Here is an 11,154-nt window from a genome sequence, read left to right as displayed (position 1 = left end):
CTGGTATTGTCTCAGTCAACAATTGGAAAGAATCACATGAGGTTGTATGAATGAGAATATAGTTCATATGATTGAATGCAAATAAATAAGAAAATATTCATTGAAGGGTGTGGATTTAGAGGACTTTAAAGTGACAGGTTAAAGCCCCCAACTTAGTTTATTATTTTAGGTTTTGATACGAGATGTTAGCTCCCTAGTAAAGGGAATCGAGGAAACTCTAGAATGAGAGCTAGTATCTTCCCTGCCTAGCCGGTCGTCAGAACTATTCAAACTTTAAATTAGCCAATGTTCTTTATAGCATCTCTACTAAGGGTAAAGAATATTATTGCTTATATTTGGCACAACACAATTTGCATACTTCCACATTAGAATTCTTATACGTATTACTGATTCATAACAAAAAGAGAGATATTTTCATATTTAGTGTTTTTCTTCTACAAAAACTTTAGTTATATTTTTAAATTATTATTGTTCTATCAAAATATTGAAAATAACAAAAATATTTAAACTTTCATTACTGTAAAAATCATCTTTAGTTTAGATAATTATCTTTTTATTAAAAATAAAAAGTTTGTTGTTCAATAGTGCATATTGCATATTCTCTCCGTGGGTTCGATATTCAGGTTTGAATCAAAAAGTCTTATATCACTTGATAACAATACGTTACTTGCGTAGTATCCCAATATATATAAATTAAAAGTTAAATTCTTATTTTTCTTCATAATTAAGTTTTTAGTTTTGTTGCAAAGTAAAGAAATATAAATGAAATATAATCTGAATTATTGTTGTACTATGCATATTAGCAGTATCCAGGGATCACATGACCACGCCTAATTCAGGCGTCACCACACCACACCCAGGATTCTTTGGGTAGGTCATGGGTTGTGGTGGTGTGTCCACCCCACTAAGCATTTAAGTGCCCGAATCCGTGTTCTTTGGCATTTCTTCCCCATTACTTCCACCAAGCACCATCTATCCTCCTTAAGCTTTGAAATCCTTAGAAAGAAAGCTTATTTTGTTAGATCCAACTTTCATTAAGTAGATCAAGATAGAGGTTGAAGATTGTGGTAAGTATCTTGCAACTACTCCATTCTTCTAAGTTTTATCCATCAATATTTTTTGAATCTCCCTCAAATCCTCACAAAACCACATCAGCATTGATGTTTCTTAGTAATACTATGTTTTCCACCCTTGATATGTGATATTGTTATGAAAATTTCAAAAAATTTTCGGCATATCTTCTCCAATCCGAGATCCTCTGACATTCCATGGAATGTCTCACTCACTAACTTGAATCTCGTCAGCACCAAAATTTTACTTTCTTGGAAGTGAATAGAATAGTAGATTTATTAGGCATGGCTATGACGTGCAGAAGCATCAAGATGATTTGTATGAATATGAAATTTCTGTGTATCTGATTCTCGTTTGATCATAGATCTATCACCAGTCTCACTGTTTTGACTAAAGAATTGAACTATTTAAAGCTTCTGTATCTAGATGGGCATGAACTTGGAATTTAGGAGAGTACCTCACCAGTTTATCATGTACACAACTAATGGTCAGATCACCGGGGGACTATGATGGTCTAGTACCATTTTCGTCCTTGCCATAGAGAGGGTGAAGTAGAGTTATGATGTACGCACATTGACATGATGTTATGCAAAAGTCACAATTGACTATCATATTCCTAATCATGCTACCCTTACACTCAAAGTCAGGGAGCTTGAAGGAGGGAGCAAAATTTTTTTGGCTCTAGTGATGTTACGTGCTCGCATCATTGGCAGGCTTACACACAGTTGAGTGCTTGCACCCTTCCAGGTAGAAAAGTAGCTCAGTGGCATGGGAAACTATTATACTATTGACTGTCATGTACTATGTGCCTGTGTGTTGTTGTCTATACTAACCCTACATGGCCAATTTCTCCGAATGGGCTACTACATAGTTGTTTGGCCACAGTAGTGAATGCTATTTTTGTGTGTGTGTTGTTGTCCTTGCTGAGTGCCTCAAGCAAATTTTAGTACTTATTTTTAAATTCCTATATGGATTGAGATTTGTACTATTCAAGTGTTGTGTACCTTTGTTAGATTAGTTTTACCTACTGCACTTTGTACTTTACTTTATGAGATTCATGTGATTAGCCTGTCTTTACTTTTCCTGCACTTACTTGCTTTGTATCTTTATTATTACTTTAATGAACAAAACATGAGTTAAAAAACAAGTTTGGGGAAAAAAACTATACCTTATTATAAAACTTGATAGATAATTCACATAGCTCAGCAAACGATTTATACTTCATTATGTAACTCCTGCTAGAAGTTTTGATTTATTCAAACTGTTTATCACATCTCCTAACAATAGATAAATATCATTAAAAAAATATTAAATTTAATGAGTAATGATAAGATTCTCGAACTTAACAATTTTTGACTTCAATTAAAAGAAATCGATAGATTATTTAAAAAGGGGTGATTTAGATATTAAGTGACAAACCAAAAATAACTACACTCTTTTTCATTCTATTTTAACTAAATTAAGGTAGTCTCAAGTTTTAACTGGAAAAGATAACTTAAAGGTGGAAAAATTAAAAATAATCAAGTGTTTAGTTTTATTGCTTAAAAAACATAACCCTTCTTCACATTTTAAAAGAAATACTAGAAAAGAAGAAGTTATCAACAAGATATAGTATTTCTCAGGAGAAAAAGAACAAGAAAAAAAGAAAGAAAAAAAGAAAAGAAAAAGAAAAAAAGTGAAAAATTCCCAAGGAGAAGCTTGAGGTTGGCATAATAAAAATTCAAGAAAAGAAAAAAGAGAGAGGGGGGGGGGGGGGGGGGGGGGAGTGAGATTTAAGTGATAATTGAGCCTTGATTCCTTAATTAAAACCATGATAAAAGTTATTTTCAAGGGTAAGAATTAAGTGAATTTTGAGTTGGTTAAAATATACTAAAACTGTAATAAAGATATTTGAGGTCGTGAAAGAGATTCTAAATGACATCAATTAAAGGTTCTATAGAATTGTCTTAAGAAGAGAAAGAAGGGAATTAAGGAACGGTCGAGTTATTAACCATTAAAGATAATCCGATCTAAATGACATTTAACACCTTTTTACTTAGACTTAATAAAAAGGTTAAAAGGGTAGAACTCTGTAGGAGTACTACATCAATTAAAAATTCTAACCGAGCTATGTGATTACTTGAGGACAAGTAATATGATAAGTTTGGGGGAATTGATTTGCGTCAATTTTACTTAATTTTACTTACAATTTTTCTTACATTTTATATGTTATTCATATTTATTTGTCACAGATTTATGCTTGAGAAATGTTTTTTGTTCATGTTGTGCAGAATGAAAGAGTTAAATAATAACAACTTGGAACAAGAAAATCAAGCAAAAAAGTACCCCAAAGCAGCATGACCATGTTTAAAGGCAATGTGGCCACACCACTATCGAACACAGCTGACGTGACCACGACAACATTGACATGGCTATGCCATTTGGAATAGTATGGCTGCATAAGCATGCCATAATCGAGTGTGATCATGTCGGCTCATATATAGCAGTGTGACCACACCAGCTCATATATAACAACGTGAACACGTAGAAAATAAGAAGACCACATTGACGAGAAGGAAATCATTTTAGAAAGGAATTTTGATGGCCCAAGCTATAATTTTTACTATAAATTCATTTCTTAGAGCTTCTAGGAAGGAGTTCTGCATTAGAGAGGGCTTGAAGGTTAAAAGAAGAGAGTTTGGAAGAGATTTTGAGGGTTCTCTTGAAGGCAGTCTTTCTCTTTTGGTGGTAACTTGATAGGGAGAGTTTTTTTTTTTTGGTGAGTTGTGAGAGTTTGTATGAGAGGAAAAAGGTGCCAAATAGAGAATAATTTCTTGTTAGTTTTTCATAACTTTGTTACTTGCAATAGATTCTCACATGGTGATTTTTGCCAGTGTTTTCTCTGTGGTGGGTTGCTAAACTTTTTTTCTTGTCTCTATGATAAAGGGAGTAGTGGATTTATCATGATTTTTTTCTTAAGCATATTCTTCAAGCTTTTGTAATCCTTTTTATTTGTTAACCTCCAATTTTAATTTACTCATAGTCTGAAACTATGACCTCTAACCGTTACATAGTGAAAATGAAAGGTTAACCAAGCATTATGAGATCTTACACATATTACAATGAATTATGCAATCTTTCTAGGGTATTACAAAAGTTATGTGGATTGAAGAAGTCTCAAATTGATGGATTTGAGTTTTCTTTTGACCTAGACTAGGCATAAGAAGAACTATGTCTCTGATTGATAACAATCACCTAGGAAAATATTTAGGAAAAAGCTCGATCGCTAGGATCTCAAAATCTCAGAGGCACGTGCCTCATCTATTTTAAAGGAACTCATGAACTTTTGCCGCTGTTTTCTGGTTCCTTTCTTTATCAAGTACTCTATTTTTCTTGGACCTTATAACATAAAAATTTCTTTCAGATAAACATCAAGCTACTACTTGACACATGCACTTGTGTTGTATAGCCGACTTACTTCACGGTAAGTTTTGGCGCGTCACTAATCTTTCCTTGTACCACACATCAACTCCATGAGACCCTTCTTTCTTTGCATACACTCATTTTCCCTCGATGGCTTTCTTCCTGGAGGAAGCTTCACCAACCTCCAAGTACCATTCTTTCGAAGAGAGTTCATTTCTTCATCCATTGTTGCTCTTCAAAGATCACAGTCAGGGCTCTCCACCGCTTATTTATAATGATAATAAATTTCTACCTCTTGGTTGAAAGTGTAAATGTAATGTGATCCCTCAACTAAGTAGATTTTGGGATATTCTGGCGCCTAATCCTACTCTTAGCAAAAGATTCCTAAGCAGGAGTCTCATCCTCAACATCATTTTTCACCTTATTCTGAGTACTATCAACAGATAGCTCCTGAGTTGCAATGAATCATATTTATGAGTCAGAGTAGATAAACTATGTGGAGCAAATAGAGTTACATCAAACTCCAACTTCTACTACATATATGTGGTCCCAATAGAACTCTCCACCTACTTTGTCTCTATCTTTCAACAAGCTTGCCTCATCGAATGTAACATCCCTCCTAATGACAACATTCCTTTTTGCTAGATCACACAACTTGAAGCCATTGACTTCGTGCCTAAAGCTAGTCTAGGTTGCCTTCTTCGCTTGTGGTTCTAGTTTAATATTCTGTATAAGTTAGTAGAATGGACATCCAAACACTCTCATATGTTCATAATCTCTAGCAGGATGTCTTGACCACATCTCTTTTGGATTATGAAAGATATAAAAGACTGTTATTGGGCAAGTTCATTTTGAATAGCTACAAAATGGTAGATAGTTCAGCAAGTGATAGACATATTCTATGATCTCAGCCCAATAGATTATATCCAACCCAACATTGGATAACAAAAAATGAATTTTCTCCACCAAAGTCTGATTCATTCTCTCTGTCACCCCATTATGTTGTGGTGTCTCTCAAATAGTGAAGTGATGCTCTATCCCAGCTCTCCAGCACTCTTGTAAGAATGCATATGAAGTTTATGATACACCAGATCTTCTTATCAATTTAAGTCTCAATACACTTCTTTCAAGTTATGAAAATCTCCAACAATTAGCTTTTACTCTTCATGGTGTACACACAAATATATCTGGAGCAATCATCAATAAAAGAGACAAAGAATCTTCACCGTTGAATGTTATTGTCTTCATCAGGCCCCAAACATCTATGTGAACATAATCTATAATACCCTTTGTAATGTGAATGTCAGTACCAAAAGATATTTGTAGCTTCTTGTCAAACACACAATGTTCTCAAAAATCAAGTATGAGGTGCTCGTTCCTTTGATCATTTCTTTCTTCATCAAAACCTAAAGTGTAGTCTCTTCTATATGAGCTAGTTGCATATGCCACAACATAATAGCGTTAAATATCAACAACAGACATTCCAGTCACTGTGCTACCCTGAAGATAGTAAAGATTATGATTGTGATATCCTTTCATAAAAACCATTGCTCTATGACATATTCTCAGAACTTCTGCCTCAATAACTACCTTGTAGCCTTTAGACTTTAAAGCCCAAATTGACAGTAAATTCTTCCTGGTATCTAAAATATGTTTTACATCAGCTCCCTCATAGTACCATCATGCATCCTAATAAAGATACTCCCTACACTAATAGTACGACAAGCTTGATCGTTTCCCATAGTGATAAGTATCACCTGTATCCATGTACAAAACCAATAGTACAAATAGTACAAAAAAAATAGTATCACACTACACTAATAGTACAAAACCATCCTCTATGAGGACCAATGTGATAAGTATCACCTGTATCCAAAATCCAACTTGAATCATCTATAAATAAAATTTGAGAAAATGCAGATAATTATACATTTGAATCTACCTATTTACATTTTTCCTCAATGACATGGGCTTTCGCCCCAAATGAAACTTTTATTTCCTTCTCATTTAGCTTCAGACAGTCTTTCTTCCAATAACCAGTCTCTAAACATAAAACATACTAATTTTTTCCAAGACCGCACCCACGAGACTTTCCCTGCTTTTGAGAACTGTCGTCGTTGCCACCTTTCTTTGCCTAAATCTTCTTTTTTTCTCTTAGATTTACCGCATTGGAGTGTAAATGTCTCATCTGATTCCATCTTTGCAGACACCTTTTTCTATTTGACAGAACTCATGATTCAATAGTGTCATAGTCACTTCACCATACTTCAAGATCTCATTCCCATGAATGAGTGGCATCATGAAGTTTTCATACTCATTCGGGAGTAAATTCAACAGAAGAAGCGTCATGTCTTCATCTCCAATTTCTTAATTCAAATTTAACAGATATGCCAACAAATTTGTGAAGTTTTTCAAGTGTTCATCAATTGTAACCCTTTTTCTTGTATGAAACCTGTAGAGTTACTTCTTCATATAAAGACGATTCTCAACACTCTTTGTGATATATTTATTCTCTAACATCCTCAAAATTTCTCTGTAGAAGTCCCCATCATCAACCCATATTTGATCTCCTAAGTAAAACAATTTCAGATTAATCCACAACCACTCTAGTTCATTTCTAAATCTCTGACATCTATTTAGGATATTCCTCATTATCTAGAACATCCTCCAACTTTAGAGGGCATAGTGAACATACTCCAGCTTTAGAGGGCACAATGTATCCATCATCTCGCATCGTTATATGCTAAAGTTCCCTTTGCTGTCAAATTTCATCGCAACAATTTTAAAGGGATACGTAACCACCTGATGAATTGACTATTTCATCGCCACAATAGATGTTAAAGAGCCTGACATTTTGCTTACATTCATTGCTACCACTGTTGGAATTTCTTTCCCAAAAAAATTCTCGAGCAAAATACCTGAGAAGAAAAAAACAAACAAAAAAAAGAAGTTACCTAAAAAATGATAAATTAAAGAATAAAAATTCATTTTTCCTAAAATTCTCCCCTTTTTGTTTTTCCTTTTTTTTTTGTTTCTTTTCCCAAAAATCTTTTCTTTCTCCAAAAAAAAAATTTCTTTAGACGAAATTTTGTTTTCCTCTTCTTTCCAAAAAATAATTGCCCTTTTTCTAGATTACTCATGTAATTCTTATTTCCTTGTCAGATGGACATGTGATACTAGTTAGAACATTTTGGTAATATAGCTGATCCACGTCTAATCGACATACACAAATATCTGATTACATCTTGATACCAACCCCAAAAAGAATCACTTTACTAATTTTTTAGGAATTCCTAGTGAAAGTTATTTTATCGTCACTTATGGTAACACTCTGAACGGTTGGACCACCTCATGTGCCTGATTTGTTCTGATGTATTCGACACCTATTTTACTTCAAAACCACCGCAAAAACTGTCAGCGAAGCACGTCAAATCATGTGTTGCACTAAACGCTAGCAACACACACCCAATTTGCTATCGTCGATGCCAAACCAGCTTTGATCATGAACCCGAAGCTCTGATACTTGAAGCGTGATGTGAGAAAGAAAAAAGCTATGGGTTATATCTCACACTTCTCACCATACAACTCTCATAAGCTCTGAAATCCCTTTTATATAGGAGGACAAGTGAATATAAGTAATTAAGTAAAAATACAAAATTACTCATAATTAAACAAAAATCATAAATACACTATAAGAATTAAGCATATTTTTGTCAGCTAGAACATATGCAAATCAAAGGAAAATTTGACAATATTTAAGGCTTATTGTCAGATTTGCATCCAATCAAATAAATTGGGCATCACTAATATTATTTCTGTCAATTTTGCATCAAAATATTCTGACTCAAATTATTTGTGTCGATCTTTGCATATGAAAATATCAAACAATGAAGACTATTGTCGGATTACCTTTGAAATTGATGCTACAAAAATTGATGGACAATGGAATATTATAATTATATAGCGAGAGATTTTACTTCAGAAACTGGACATAAATACGATGCAAACCTGTACCACAGAAAAAAATTCAGAAAACTAAGTACATTTCCATAACCTGCACATAAAACTTTTTTCAAATCATATATCACAATATATTCAATCATATCACATATCAAATCTCTAAAAAATATCATTAATAAAAAAAATACTGTCACAGATCGACTCAAATAAGAATACTAAAGGTAATCAATAATTATATAATAAATGTTCAACATAATACTTATAAATGAATACAAATATAAAAATAAACTATTCATCATCTCCATCCTCCTCCTCCTCCTCCTCCTCTGGTGCAAATGTCATTGGTCGCTTGCCCCGTTGATCTGCTGAAGTCTCTATCATGTGCACTATAGAGTCGTCGACCTTATGTTGGCTTTATAGCATCTGCTTGCATGACTGACAGATCTCTTCGTTCATTGCAGCCATCTGCCTGATAAGAGCCTCTTGATCTGGATGTGAGTAGCTCGGGGAACTCAGTGTGGGACTGCAGGAGAGCTCGACCTCAAAGGCTGTGTCCTTTGCTCCAAGGCTATAAATCCTCCACTTCTTCCCCATGACTTGGGTCCGGAGCTCATACTCGAGCTGCACAGTGGTGGAATACCTACCATTACTTCTGATAGAAGTTTGAGCCTGAGTGGCCGAGTGCCTTTCTTAGAGGTTCTCAAACACCTCATACATAATTAAGACACGGTTTAATTGACACTTTCAACGTTAGAGTCAAAATAAACTTTTAATTTATATTTTTTAACTTATAATAACCTGTCAGGAATGCTTTGAAACCCACTACGTAGTCCCTGGTCGGTGATGAGTTTGGACATGCAATTTTTCAGTAGGAGCACAACTCTGCAACATAGATGTATAGGAAGATGTTCTATAGATTCAAAGAAACTAGAAGAAAATATCTACTCATCCTTACATAATAATAGGAAAATTCTCACATCGAGATGTCTCAACAAATTAGCATTCAGTGTTCCCACACATAACTTCTGAAGAATATACTGACTTAAATCAAGGGATCAAGCAGCAGCTTTAGCAGCACATGAAATACAATGGGTAATAAGCACAACAGAAATATATGGCAGTCGTGCCTCTTCATGCCAAATAACGTATCTATTCTCAATTTAAAACAATAGCTCAAATTTGAAACACAGTCACCAGGAAACTTCAGATAATTCGCCCTCTCAAAATATGTTCTTTGTTAATCTGGTGTAATGCAGCTTTGAACTTTATCACTTTACCTCCATTTGTCTTCTGAAGTTCAAAGATCCTCCTTTTGCAACCCTCTTTCAGGTCCATTCTAGCTTTCACATTATCTTTTGTCTTACGCTTGATATCCATCATAGTGTTGATGATGTTATCAAAAAAAATCTTTTCAATGTGCATAAAATTGAGATTATGTTTAATCATATTAGACTTCTAGTATGAAAGATCCCATAATATACTGTGCTTAGTCTAGTTGTACGTGATACTGACATCAAGAAGACGAGTTGAAGCTAACTCTGGTCTCTCGGTTATCTTCGATACTTCACTGATCATCTCTACTATTTTGACTCTAGTAATCCTGGGGGTGGACTTGATCTCTCAACCATATTTTTGAAGAATGCATCTTTGTTCCTTTTAAATGGGTGATCACATTAGAGAAAAATTTGGTGGTCGTAAAACTAAATATTTTTCCTACCATGTTTTAGAGTCACTGCCTTTGAAATATCCATGCAGTAAAGATAAGCCACTTTCCTGTTTGTGCTCCAACCAACTAGCATCCCATAGGCAGGGCCACTTAAGAGCTGCTCCTAGTTGAAAATTTTATTTTTAAGCGATGTCATACATAAGCATACTCATCTTTTATAACATTTGAAGCTCTTCAATCAAAAGTTTTAGGTAGACGTCAATTTTCCCCTTTGTGTTATGTGGACCTGGTATGATAAACATCATAAAAAATAACAACATGATCATGCACCTATCCGGGAGAACATTGTACAGTGTAATAATCATGGATAGTACAAGTATGTGTTTGTAGTGTGATTGTATAATGTGAAGCCATCTGCACATAATCCAGTCTAACATTGTGTGCTTCAACTGCAATATCCATGTAAGTAAGATCAAAATGTATCCAGGCCTCACTATGTGAAGGATGACTCGTCAAGTTAGCATCAATAAATTCAGTATTGAACCAAGTTTTGTGAGGGGTTGTACACATAAAAATGAACAATCTCTAAAGTCGGGGGTATGAGCAAAAAATAGAAGAGATGCTTGTATAGAATATTTTTTTTATTCTTTCTCCCCTTTGTTTGAATCTATCCACACCAAAAAATCAACAAGTCATCTCGACTGCATCAGCCTTGTAATATATCATGCACTAATTAACATAATAATCAACCTTTTCACATTATAACCCTAATTTTGAAACCAACTTTTTAGTTATGTACAGGTCATCCGACACTAAATTCCCTGTAGGGTTCATCTCTTTCAATAATATTGCTACTTCGTTGAATGCTTCACTGTTATGTTAAAATCATATTTGATGGTCAACATTTTTAGTGCCACTGATAACTTTATATGTGTTGTGCAACCTTCCCATAGAGGTTGTTGTGCAACATTCAGTAAGTCATAGAACTGTTGTGATTTGTTGTTTGGTTTTTCAAGTTCGTGTTGAATGCTCCCAAATAATTTGAGCATCATAAC

The sequence above is a fragment of the Phalaenopsis equestris genome, unplaced genomic scaffold, assembly GCF_001263595.1.
Source record: "Phalaenopsis equestris unplaced genomic scaffold, ASM126359v1 Scaffold001081, whole genome shotgun sequence".
NCBI classification, from domain to species: Eukaryota; Viridiplantae; Streptophyta; class Magnoliopsida; order Asparagales; family Orchidaceae; genus Phalaenopsis; species Phalaenopsis equestris.
This window is presented reverse-complemented; position numbering follows the sequence as displayed.